Source organism: Lactuca saligna, chromosome 8, assembly GCF_052625555.1.
Source record: "Lactuca saligna cultivar CGN05327 chromosome 8, ASM5262555v1, whole genome shotgun sequence".
Taxonomy (NCBI): Eukaryota; Viridiplantae; Streptophyta; class Magnoliopsida; order Asterales; family Asteraceae; genus Lactuca; species Lactuca saligna.
The window spans coordinates 153,429,893-153,444,549 of record NC_136424.1 but is presented as its reverse complement, the minus strand read 5'-3'; the positions used below and the strand labels follow the sequence as shown (position 1 = coordinate 153,444,549).

The window sequence follows — 14,657 nt, the reverse complement described above, 5'->3', positions numbered from 1 at the left end:
ATTTTTAGAATATGTACAGTGTATAATCAAAAAGCGTTTTAAATAACATTATTAATAATAACAATAATAATAATAATAAAAGACAAAAGACAACAAAAAAAAAAAAAAAAAGACAAAATATGTATAATCAAAAAGCGTTTTAAAGACATTAAAATAACAAAAAAAAACGGGGTGCATGGAAGAATTCTATGAATTATAAGGATACATACTACAGCAGCTTTTATATATATATATATATATATATATATATATATATATATATATATATATATATATATATATATATATATATATATATAAAGAGAGAGAGAGAGAGAGGTTGAGAACTTATAGTTTTCAGAAAAGCCGATAACTAAAAGTGGAGCGTTAGATCAAAACTAATTCATTAAGGGCATAATCGTAATCTTATCAATCTTATTTATTGTTTAATTTTTTGTGTTATTGGAAATATTAATAGAAATGTTTAAAAAATTACATAATAAATCAAATTTCCAGATTTTTTAAGAATAGTATTTTTCATTTTTTTTTTAAAAAGTGCAGATTTTCTAATTTTTTTATAGAAAACATGAATTTTGTTTTAAAAATTGAAAAAAAAAATTATTTTTTTAAAAAACTGCATTTTTTAAAAGCATTCAAAAATCAATAAAATTAAAAAAAAAATGGAATATTAAAAAAATATTATAGCTTTTAACCAAAAAAATCAACATTTTAAGTACATATATGCATATTTTTAAAAATGCATATATGCATATTTCATACACAATAATATTTGTAAGGAAATCATAAAAAAAAAACTCATTTTATTTACTAATATATAAATAAAATAGAATAACTATTTTATTCGATATAAAATAAAATATAAAAAACAAAAAAATGCTACATAATTTCAAAGCGTTTTCATGTCTTCAAATCAATATTTTCATATTTTCTTTAATTTATCATTTTCACCTCTTCAATATTAATCACAATTTCTTCCAAATCTACAAGAAAATTAAAAAAAAAATGATTAATGCAAAAACTCACAAAAATACATATGTGATTTACATGTGATTGACATATAAATCACAAGCGATTAGCATATGAATTACATGGTATTCATATGTGAATTACATGTGATTTACATGTGAATCACGTGTAATTCATATGTGAATTGCATATGAATTATATGTGATTTACATGTGAATCACATGTAATTCATATGTGAATTACATGTGATTTACATGTGAATTACATGTAATTCATATGTGATTTACATGTGAATCACATGTCATTCATATGTGAATTATATGTAATTTATATGTGAATTGCATGTAATTCATATGTGATTTACATGTGAATCACATGTAATTCATATGTAAATTACATGTGATTCACATGTAAATCACATGTCATTCACATATGAATTACATGTGATTCACATGTAATTCATATAAGAATTACATGTGATTTCATGTTTTATACCTTCACAAGATCTCCAAGCTCCTCACTGTACTCCAGCTTGTCCTCAGCCAACCAGTTCTCCAGAAGATTCTTCTTGTTCTGATTGACAACAAGACAAGAAAGCTCTAATGATTCAAATGCATTTAGCTTCCCTTTAGTTAGAAGGGTCTTAAAATACTGCAACAGTGGTGGTATTTGTCCAGCTTACGTAGGTACACTCTGCATATGACACATATGGAGGTTATAAGATCAAAATGGAACTCCATAAATGTTATCATCCAGAATAAGTAAGATGATATTATTATATCAGAAAAGTAGACACCTGAAATTTTGCACCTGTATTTGGTGTACGCAGAACGCCCTGGGGAGATTATGCAGCAAGTTCAACAACTTCTTTGTACTTAGTCTGAGCATACAATTCTTGAAATAGTTGAACAACCTGGTATAAAAAGTCAATCAGTCATAATGAGCTGCAAAAACCATCATAACTTTACTTTCTCTAAACTACAGACAGTTCTAGAAACATGAAAACACTTATGGTAGCATATATTTGCAAACTACTTCCAAAGTTAGTTAAAGAAACAGAAGAGTCGTTTGAAAGACAAAAAAATTCAAAGATGTACCAAATTTTCTGCACCAGGAAGATTTCCTCTTTTGGCAAGATTCACAGCAAGCTCCAAGTTGTTCAACCGTAAAAACATGTTGGTTGACTACCTATTCTAGCAATTGATATATCTTGTCTGTTTTGTAACTTTCCCTGAGAAGAAAAACCAAGTTTGAGCTTGAAAAAGTTACTGTTAGGGGATAAATGACAAACTAGCAAATTCCCTAATCGTAATGCATGTTATAAGAATTGTAGATCCTCTTTTGCTACTTGAAGAAGAATGAGCATCAACTTTTGTCACATCTTTGGAATTTGAATCCTATGAAAACCCTGAAATGATTTATAATACAACAAAAATGAATTATGACAACAGATAACTATAGTAACTTAATGGTATAACACTACAGCAGCTGATTTAAATTGGTAACTTAAATTCATCATATGCAATAAGTTCAATTTCCTTAACATATGCATAAACGCAATCCAAATAAACCTTAGAACACATATTATGTCAGAATCTTGGGAGAGAAGCATATGCATAAACGCAATTGAATAATTAAAACACATATATCAAAACCTCCTTATTTACTGTTAAAGCGAGATGAACATATATATCAAAATTTCTACTGACTAGCGATTTTGTTTCCTGGAATGAAGTAATCGAATAAAACGAAAAAAAAACTTATGTTACCTAAAAAACATCGGAACTTCTGATTTGAGCAGGTATACATTTCTTATCTAACCATACAAACTCGTGTATCTGAAATTGATGAAGTGATTACCAGGAGAATGAAGAACGCGAAGAAATTTTCAAAGCGAAACGCAGACTCGAAGATGGCAGCGACTGCTTGATAACGACATCTATAGGGACCGCCATTAACGGCCATCAAAAACCTGATCCGTGAGGTTTTGTGAGGGTGTTAGAGATTTGTTGACTCCTCGATTTGTAGCCAACAATCTAGAGTAACAATCTAGAGAACAAAGAGTTGATGGCTGGACGTGTGGCATGGATTCCAGACGGTGGTGTTTTGAGGGAAACGAATCGACAGAGGGAGAAGATAAGTAAGCATCGGTGATATGCAATTGCAAAATTGGTTTTGGAGTAACAAATAGATTTGACATATTTTAATGCCAATAACACCCCTGGATCCAAAAATCTAGATACCGCGCGTCTCTTTTTTACCACTTATTTATAGAATTGCCATAAGAAATCTAAACCCTCAATTTTTTTTTATCTAAAGGTCTCTTTTTTACCACTTATTTATAGAATTGCCATAAGAAATCTAAGCCCTCAATTTGTTTTATCTAAAGGTTTAAAATTAGTTCTTGAAAACTATAGATTCTCAAATGATCTTTATCTAAAGGTTTAAAATTAGTTCTTGAAAACTATAGATTCTCAAATGATCATTCATATATATATATATATATATATATATATATATATATATATATATATATATATATATATATATATATATATATATATATAATACTATATTATAAATACATTAGTTACATAATGAAATTTAAAAGGTATAACTTATAAAGTTTTTTTTTTGTACAAATCAACTATGCATAAATAATTCATTAATAATTGTCAAAAGTTTGAAGACTTAAATTAAGGAAGGTTATTAGGAAATTCAATTTGGAGCAAAATGAAAATTTTAAAAATTAAAGTCATTTATATAAATTAATTTACATTTCTTAAACTAGATATCGATATTAATGAATTATATCAATAGTATAAACAAGCAATATAAATATAAGATATAAACATAAATATTTTATTTAAAAGTGGTAATTTTTTTTATTACATAATAACTAATGATAAAATCTAATAATTATTTCCCTAAAAGAAATTATTCGCCAAAATAGCTATTTATTGCCGCTGTTTTGCACGGGGACACGTCTAGTGTGTGTGTACATATATATATATATATATATATATATATATATATATATATATATATATATGATGGAACATGTAAAACACACACATGACCAATCACAACACGCTCCTTAACTAAATATAAATAAATTCCACATGCTTGGTTCTTTGGTGCTGAACCAGGTTGGATGCAACATATATAACATTGACATTACAACAAAAGACAAAGTAGCAGGGATCACAAACATGATAACTCGAGAAGAAGATTGATATTTCCATATTTATACATATATTTAGTCATTATTTTAATACAATTAAGCTATATTTTGGTAAAATGCAAAGATTTTTGGTACTTATAATGATTAAGTTGTATGTTGCAACCAAAAAGACTACTCTTGATGTAAAGGAGCTGAAATTGAAGAGAGTTGGATACTTAGAGGAATGAAGCTGAAAATAGAGAAGAGATTGAGAAGTAGTTATGTAAATTTGAATGCCACAACGTGGCAATTCCAAGGCCACGACATGACCATCTTTCCTGACATAGAAGATTCCCAAGACTTGGGGTGTACGTGTTTTCAATGGCTGCCACGCCGTTGAGCCTATTTGCCACGACACGGGAAGCGAAATTTGGTAGTTATATATTTCGAACTTTATGTTGAATTTCGGGAGTTGGCTTGGGAATTAAGTTAAGAGTTGCGACTACAACCTTCTGGAGAACCCTTGGAAGCTCTAAATTTACTTGGAGATCAAGATTTGAAAGTAACTAGAAAGTAGAACAACTTATAATCATTCAGTTTGCTATCTTTAACCATGTATAGTCTAATTAGCTTTGATTTTATGTTTGTTTCTGTTTTAGTTATGGGCTAATCACCCTATACTTTCGGTTAGTGTAGATGAAACCTAATACTATGTGTAAGTTTCTCTTTTCATGGATTCTATGAAATTAGTTTAGCTTTTGTTTGATTATTATTACCTAGCATGTTAAAAGTTTTAATCTTTGTTTCTTAGATTCAAGTTATGTGTAGTTGCAAAATCACTTTAATTGCATGAACATGTCTACCTAGTTGTTTATGATCATTAAATTGCTAGAGCTAGGATTGACCATATCTTAGATTAGGTAATAAAGGTAACAACTTTAATTGTGTTATAGGACATAATTTGATCATAATTGTGTTTGGTTATTTGTCTTGATCATAGATAATTAATCTTAGATATTTCTTACATAGCCCAATAATCTTAAATAATCCATTCTATGTTCACTTGTGTATGATCATTGCAAAGTAGTTCATGAATTGGTGAAAACATTAGGATATCAGAATAAGATTCTTAATATATTGGTAACAAACTGAATTAATCAATGTGTTGAAACTAACCATAGAAAAAAGGGGGATTCAAAGCTAAACGAAAGTGTCTTAATAATCTTGATTACAATCATCTTTAGTTAATTGTTTGCTTAGTTTTAATAGTTGTTAATTGGTAGTTGATTGAATTAAGTTACTGAACTTGCAAAATTAGTAAAAACACCCCATATTTAAAGTTGTTTCTTAGTTTAATTAGTAGTAGTTTTTTTCTAAATTAAAATTCGTTTCCCTATGTTTGACACCCGAGTTACCTGAACTATCTTATAAATTGACTACGTACACCGGCTAAGTGCAATTAGTTAGCTAAGTAGGTTAGGTTTATAAATTTAAAACTGGTAGGTATACCTTTGTAAACCAAGTTTTTGGCACTATTGTCAGGGAACGACTTATTTTGGTTTTAATGTTAATTAGGTAATCAATCCATTTTGTCGGGTAAAAACAACAAAAAGTTATTTTTCTACATTGTTTTACTTTTCTGTGAAACCCACTCCCATGACATTGTCAATTAATTGCCACAACGTGGGCATTCTTAGTTTTCAGTTTTTTGTTTATTATTTTTTTATTTTTTTAAGCGTTTAGTTTCTTGTAAGGTCCCAAAAATTAAGACTAAAAAATTCGATTTTTAAATTAATAAAACCATTATCCAAGACAACATCACCAAAACCATAATGAATCAAAGTGTATCAATAACATCCAAATATATTAGTGTGATATAAAATACAGAGCGATGTGGTGTGTGCCCTGCAATCATCCCAGACTCTTCCTCTTCAAAGCAAAAGTACCTGAAACATAAACTGAAAACTGTAATCACAAAGTTTAGCGAGTTCCCTAAAATACCACATACTAAACAAACATACTGACAAACATATCTGGGTGCTTGCCTAACCCTTCGGTCTATTTCAACTGGATACTATCAAGCATATATGGGTGCTTTCCTACCCCTTCGGTGTATTTCAACTGGATACTATCAAGCATATGTATTTCAACTGGATACTATCAAGCATATTTGGGTGCTTGGCTACCCCTTCGGTCTATTTCAACAGGATATTATCAAGCATATCTAGGTGCTTGCCTACCCCTTCGGTCTATTTCAACAGGATATTATCAAGCATATTTGGTTGATTGCAATCCCCTTTGGTCTATTTCAACCAGATACCAGGTCTATTTCACCCCATACTACTACCACAAAATATCATAGTAGAAATCACAGAGTCATCAAGCAAACACAAGCATAACCGAAAGTTGTCACAAAGTCAACCATCATACTTCAACATAGTCTGAATGAATAGTTACACCAATCACTACTCTAAAAGCTATCTCTACCGGTCACCTATACAACTAACAGGAACCCAAATCTCAACAATAAATCAAAATTACCAAAAATTCCCTTAGGTTAAACTTGGTCAACCCTAGTCAAAGTCAAAGTCTAAAAGTCAATATTTCTTCCCAGCAGAGTATGCTCTGCGTACCAAGAAAGTACGTCCAACGTACTTTGATGTTGACCAAAAGCGGGAGCGCTGACCGCGTACGCGCAACGTACCACCAAGTACGCCCAACGTATGCAACCCAATCCCAAAACTACATCAAGAGCTTATTCCATTAAGCCCTTACGTCCAAAACTCAGATGCAAGCCCATATGATGTCCTAAGTCATATAATCTCCAAGTTTATGACTTTGCATGGCTATAAAGTGCTTAATGCCCAAAACCCTAAGTTCTTAACCAAATAAGACATCACAAATCTTATACGAAAGGGATAAAAGGGCCAAGATCACATTTTTATGGTTCATCATAGCTCCATAATGGATAAAATTTCCAACGTTATCCATTAGAATGGTCCCAACAAACAAGATCTTGTCTTTATGTCTCAAAGGGACCCAAAAGTGCATCTTTTTCAACTTAATCCATTAAGTCCAAGTCTCCAACCTTCATATCTGAATCAAAATGATGTTTAGATGGAAAAGTTTCCTACTTTATCCATAACAATGGCATAAACTTTCAAGATAAAATTTATGCAGTTAAAGTGATCAAAAGTTCATGACACCCAAAACTAGCCAGATCTAACAATTTTATCATCAAGATTCAAACTTTATACCTCTAAAAGGAAGATCAAGGTGAATAAATTCTGGATCTACAAGTTCCAATGCAACCAACTCTTCTTTAATGAGTTCCTTCTTCTCCAAGGTGCATCAAGAACACTCCAAGTCACTTAAAAACACCTTCTTTTTGCCTACAAGTCTCAATTTAAGGTTGAGGTTACAAGAGAGGGTGTTGGAGAGGTGGAGGTTGAGAATGTAATGAGTTTAGGGTTGTTAAGGAGCTTAAATAGGGCTCAAACGATGAAAATAGGGTTTGGGCACTGATCGTGTACGCCCAACATACTTAATTTTCTCCCAGTGTTCTCAGGCATACTCAGAATACCCAACGTACTCAATTTACATGTAGCATATGTGGTTGACGAAAAAATCGCCCTAACTTCAAACAGTCATTACTTCTTCATTTCAACTCCAATTTCGAAGATCTTTATATCCATGGAAAGGTGTTGAGAAACTCTACAACCCTATCAACTCTCCTTTTCCTTAAAACTTACTGAACTTAAATTCAAAATTCATAAAAGGCTCGAACTATCACTTTATGGTTATACCCTTGGGCTCCAAAGCACCAACTAAACTCTCGAATCACCTAATATACATTACCCACACTCAAAGGGGACTAAGTCACTTTCTGAAAAGGCCCTAAGCCTTTTGATAATCGGTCTTCAGGTCACGATCCCAAATTGTGAAACGATTCAAAACAGAGTGTTACAACTCTCCCACAATTAAATTAGATTTCATCATCAAAATCATTCCTTACTACTTCCTCCGCCACTAGACGATCCTGCCCAAACATCCTAAATTCTGATGAAGACTGAAGAATCATCCCATATCAATGACCATCTCCCAAACCTGCCATCCAAACCCCATGATGGCATAAATTGCTTATACATCCGAAAGGATGAACCTTAATACTCTGCCCTTAACCCAAAAGAAGGAATTCTAGCAACCCTGCCCGAGAATTGAAACAACTACCTTACTCTTGCCAATTGGAAGACTTAATTACACTATGATAACTACTCAAAACCTCTGAAAACATGAACCCATCAACATAAACCCCAACATATTATTCCTTAGGATTATTGATCATTCATTCATCGCACCCACCTTAGTACTTGAATAGGAATACCATTCTACTATGTAGAAGGAAAAATCAAAAGATATCGATAGCGAGTTACAACGAATCCCTAATTCGGAGGTTGCGCCTAAAATCCTCAAATAAACGATCGAATTCCTGAAAGTCATCACCAGCCTACTGATTTCACGAGCATGAAAATGGTCAATACAAAAATTCTCACGATGCGACCAAATCCTATGTCAACTATGGCTCTAAATTCCATAACCAATGCCCAACATTGGTAACTGCACTCTTGATAAACAACCATTAAGCCACTAAATTTCATAATGCAAACAATCTACAGGCGGCTACTGGTTCACCATTATCATTCCTAACAACCTTTAACTACCCACATGTTCAAAATCAGCTGGTCATTGAATCTCCCGACTCTCACAATGCACTAACACCCAAATAAGCCAAGAAAGCTAGTGATCTGAGGCCTAAGAGTCTCAATCAAAAGACCATCGGGTCTTTACCCATATAAATCATACAACCACTCATTCACGATACATCGTGACACCTGCTATCCACTACATGGTAAGCTTACGGTACTAAGCTAATCTTGCAGACACCACATCCATAGCCTGAAGAATCGTGACTAGCCCCGTAGGGACCTAAAGATACGCAACTAGCAGTCCACCGACTTATAGGAACCCAAACAACATCCCTCTCAATGTTATCTGAAAACAACATGGGCCATACTCTTCTATCATACATAGTCCCTTACACAACAAATACTGATACCAACGAAAAACTAGACGAAACATGGTCGCACACAACTAGAGGTGGATATAGACAATCATACTTCTGTCCCGATTCGAAGGTTATAACCCAAATGATCACTATGCAAACAATACTAATCAAGAGGTATCAAGTTATCTTAGTCAGTCCACTTGTACCCCTCCTATCCATAATCGAGGCACTACTACGATGTACTCCCCCAAGCGGAGACACATACTCAACCCTAGATCTACTGCATCCTCTCGTCCCCACATCCTTACCCAAAGAGTGAGGTACTAACAAATTTAACAAAATGTCGAACCTTAACCATTAATAGAAACATCCTCATGAATGATCGATTCAAGATCCCACACCTTGATTGTAACCGACCAGGTTCCACCAATTCACAAGAGCTCAAGAAACTTCCCAAGTGATCTAAAAATGTTGCCAAAAATCAGGAAAGCTGAACAATGCGGCCCTAACATCTGGACTTCAAATAATCAAGGACAACTGCCAAACTTGAGCCTTCTATGAACCAAAATTCCACACCACAATTGAGGGTAAACGTGCCTAGAAACTAAAGAAAACATAAAACATATGAAACTTGATGATATGTTGACGCATCTATTGACCTTTAACTGACACAACTTGAAACTTTCGAAGAACCTCCACTTTGATGACGAACAAGAAGACCAACAATCACGAAAGCATTGATAACTAACCTAATAACCAAATACACTTATTGCACAAAACCCACATGAGACTAAACATACGAAACTCTAAAATTGATTTATCGATCAATAAAGCCCACCCTAAAATAGGGATATCAATCTGTACAATGAGTTGAGGAATTCCCCAACACTCGATGCTCAACCTGAGCATCCCAAATGCCTCTTGATCTATTCAGCAGCATTTTGAAAGGAACCACTAGCTACAACAAGCTCCTTATCTAACGTCTTCTTGCTACGAAGACAACTCTTGCATTTTTGAATAATTACATCTAATGATAACTTGCTCTAAACCTCCATTATGACCAACTCCTAAAATGAAGTCCCGCATACCCGAACTGCAAATCCCTAAGATCCATTCTTCTGAAATCATAAAATCAAATATAGCAATGATTCTTCAATAAAAATATATGGTTTTCCCCTACTTAGGGTTCGAACTACCACCCAATGACGTTGCAGACCTACCACATCTCAAACCGGTCCTCCAGATAAGGACAACGAATACAAAGTTATCCCGGATCTCAGATGGAAAATCTGAAAACCTCTCGATCATAACCATCTTTTAATATTAGAATCCCATGCGGATGCGCAAACAATAATTCCTCCCACTCATGAAACCAATTCTCCATCTTGAATCAAATGAACTACCACACACCTCATTTAATTCCCTAGCAAACAGTTTATCACGAGCGTTACTCATAATTACAAGAAACATCATTCTCTTAGTCAGGATACATTAGAGACAACAACAGTTGCTCTTGCTGAGTCACTTCTATTGGTTCCTGAGCAATCAACTAGCACTTGACCTAACTAATTTCAAGAAAGCATACCCCTGATCTCATATGAAAGCAACCACACCGTAAAAACCCTTTTGTGTACTCTTTCGCTGCCATCCCATCGACAAGAAAACCATAATATTTTAGACTTATGTCGGGACTACATCCGATCCCTGAAAATCAAATGAGCACTCACTTTTTTCTCCAATCATGGAAAGCTGGAAGTACATAACCCATGACAATGATAGTGACCTCCTCAATCCATCTTCTAATCACTTAATCTACATTTGCAATCCCTGAGCCATTCATCACATTTGCTTACTTCTTGAGTCCTGTAACTCAATTGTCACTACTTGAGAAAGGCTCTCCAGACCTCAAAATCAATTTCCTTCTATGTTTCTACACCACTGAAACCCAACAAACATGGCCATTGAGGCCCGAACAATCATTTGACCCATCCTTAACCTGAACGATCATACTCGATAAACCGATAAAGGAAAAAATACACCACAATGAATCATGGTGCCAAATCATGCTACCTTCCTTAACTGATTCCTTAGAATCCACAAATTTTCCTCGAGTTGAGTATGGATCCTATGCTACCAATAGTATGAGCCCACTACTACCTTCCACATCTATCCATACTTTCCTCAAGAATCATATTGGGTCCTCAAAGTAACCACTCCTGTCCGCATCTATCCTATCCATTCTTATATACCCGTTCCTAAATGAATGCCCTTCTCTAAAAAGCATAGCCCAACATAATACAACACTTCCTAGGCTCTCTTAGGTTCCCGACCTCACCATGCCATCAGCTACTAAAGAACTCCCAATAATCTCAGTTACCTACTCGATGAATATAATCACATGCGTCAAATCTTAGATAATCCATCGAGTGAAAAACTCATCCCTACAACGGTTAGACTAAAACAAGAATTACACACTAGGGTTCAATCCGTCACTCTGAGATTATTTAACCTATACCATATGTGACTTAACATATTTACTTAATAGTTAAATCACATCATCATGAGTTCCACAGAGCACAAAGCAAGCTAAATTTATGCAGTAACACTCCAAGCCACAGCCAAACAGAGTACATCTCAATCTTGCTTCCTACCAAGAAAGATTTCAAATCTAGCAAAACATCCAATTCCTCTTAGGCTACAAGGCATCACATATCAGGCCAATCCATCCACAAAACATTTCCACAACTGAGAGACATGAAAAGCGCTATGGATCTAACTAAAAAACTCGGAAAGATCTAGGTGGTTAGCAACCTGACCCACCGAAGCCAAAACCCTAAAAAGGTCCGATGTACCTGGGGTAACCACCATACTACTCCCTGCCATCAGCTGCATAAGGAAATCCCCTAAAATCCTTTAACTGGCTCACGAATACAATTACATATCACCGTCACCACATAATTCTTCGAATGAAAGGTCTCACACTAGAACGATTGGACTCAAACAAGAGCTACAAAATAGAGTTAAAACCTAACCTTCTAAAATTATATAGTCTCAACAATATGTAACTTAATATACTCGTTTACTAGTTAGTTGAGGTTAATGGAAACTACTAAAAGAAAAAAGGAAGCAACATTCGAGCATCAAGTAATCGGAACAAGCATAACCTAAACAGGCCATCCTATCACCGACTGATCAATACTAGCATACAAGTCTACAAGCTCATACGTTAGGCATATAAATGCATCTCTCCCAGAATTCTATCATACAAATCCTGAGAAAATCCTTAGCCTTAACTAGCATGCGATTCACAGATTGATAAATCAAATCGTATCATTAAGACATGCATGGGTATTTTGGGAAAACTTACTTGAGCTTGGTCGATTGCATGCACCACACCTTTTTATTTTATTAGACCCCCCCTCGGTTTAAAAAAAAATTCTTTTTGAAAAATCCACCAAACCCTTAGTTTGAGTTCCCCATTGTATGCTAGTTAGAATGAGAACCTTGGAAAATTCGTATTTGCATGTATATTAGAGAAATCATAGATCCAAGGTTTCTAGGGTTGCATGTACATCATAGGAGTGTTATAATGCTCAAAACCCATCAGTGGTATCAGAGCCTAGGCTTGTTTTATGTATACTTGATGCAAACTGCTTTAAAATGTCGAAAATTCTGCAATCTGTACAGTGAACTTGCCAAGTCCATGGGGGGACTCGACGAGTCCAAGTGTAAATTCATCCTACTCGTCGAGTAGGTTCTTGCACTTGGCGGGTAGGAGGCCCTGTGTGTAGTTTTTCGACTTTTGTTGCTGGAAATGGACTAGAATCATTACCCTAAACTGTTTTGGACTTATAAAACTTGTTTTTGATGTGGTAATGACTATTCTTGAAATTGTTGATATGAATATTCATGCTTATGAGTTTTAGTAGATCATAGGGATTATTTGCAAATTGTTTGTTTGTGTAATTCTTGATCTTAATGCCAATTAATGGACTCCATAACTTGTCCTCAAGTTATGGAATTCCGAAATTCTTTCTTTAAAGTCATTAAAACTTATAAGTTATTAAATATGAAAGGTTTTGAATAGTTTCAAAATTTGCCCTAAATTTTTGGAATTTGTAAAGTCACTTCAGAAAACTTTAATTCCATACCCTAGAGTTTTAAAAGTTAAAATTCAACCCTTATACTTTATAGTATTATAAGTTAATATATATATATATATATATATATATATATATATATATATATATATATATATATATATATATATAAGAGCAAGTCAGTTTTACCGTTAGTAGGCCAAATTCATGATGTCGGTCTATAAGGGGGTATAAGGTTGTTGCGCATAAAATGGCAGCTTAATGGGTGTCCACTCTCACCCACCACTTCCTTGACTGGTGGAGGGTCGTCAGCTGAACAGGTAAGACAAGGACTATAATTCTCATTAAAAGTATAATGATAAATATAAAGTAACTAAACCTTTTATGAATTCCCAATCTTAATTAATTTAGGAAAATGTGAAATTGGTTCTAACCCATGAAATTTCACTTTATACCTTACCAGGTCGTTGGTAGAGCATGTGTGGGTAACTGACACACTAACATGGACTAGTAAGAGTGGAAAAGGGTGACCTAATCTTTATGATAGATCTTTGGAGCGTGTGTGGGTAACCGACACATTGATTAGGTTATAAAGATTAAGGGTACCAAGTTAATTTACATGGTTATTCACACCTTGTTTGCGATCCTCGGTATCACAGTCACAAACTTGAGAGGGCACAATCGAGATTTAAACGTGCCATTGAAAAGTTCAATGAATATCAAAAGATCTAGGAGTTTCAATCCAATTAAAAACCTAATAATTTATTTCGTTTCATGGTGGAAATTGGAGAACCCTCATTCGCCTACCTTCAAATATTTTATAGCTTGGATTACGACCTCCCTCTTCCAAGTTATAAAGTATTGTGTTGGGTCCTAGCCTTAATACTACATTTGGGTGTCTTATTAAGGATCTTATATCTAATCTAAACTTGTCTTTCTTCTTTTCAGATGTCTTCCAACAATGCTGCTTCTGGCTGAAACCCTACTAACTCCTTCTCTCTCGTGAACCTTTGTGGGAGAGTCATCTTTTATGGTTCAAACTTTAATGATTGGATCAGGAACATCAGGATGGTCACACATTACCAGGACAAGGAATATGTCCTCAACAAGGAGCTGAAAGATATTGATGAGTCTACTACTACTCCAGAGGAGATCACTAACATTAGGGCACATGAGAGAGATGTTACCAAAGTGGCATGTATCATGTTGGCCACAATGACATCTGAACTCCGAAATTCCTATGAGGACTTTTATCCTTTTGAGATGCACATGGACTTGATGGACCACTACAATCAAAGTGCTCGTCAAGAGAGGTATGAAATCATCTCTTCCATGAAAACAACCTGAATGAAGGATGGTGAAT

General features: G+C 34.1%; 1 long non-coding RNA gene across 3 annotated transcripts; it reads right to left on the bottom strand.

Annotated features, from left to right (window-relative positions):
• Positions 1-783: 783 nt before the first annotated feature.
• On the bottom strand, positions 784-3,156 carry LOC145013354 (uncharacterized). Of its 3 annotated transcripts, none has more exons than XR_013664944.1 (5): positions 2,736-3,156; positions 2,064-2,374; positions 1,777-1,879; positions 1,462-1,659; positions 784-980 (listed from the first exon to the last, which is right to left on the bottom strand). It is a non-coding gene; the product is annotated as an uncharacterized LOC145013354 (long non-coding RNA). The 3 variants fall into 3 exon arrangements; XR_013664943.1 differs by having other exon boundaries at positions 1,763-1,879; positions 2,827-3,156; XR_013664942.1 differs by having other exon boundaries at positions 2,827-3,155.
• Between the last annotated feature and the right edge of the window lie 11,501 nt (positions 3,157-14,657).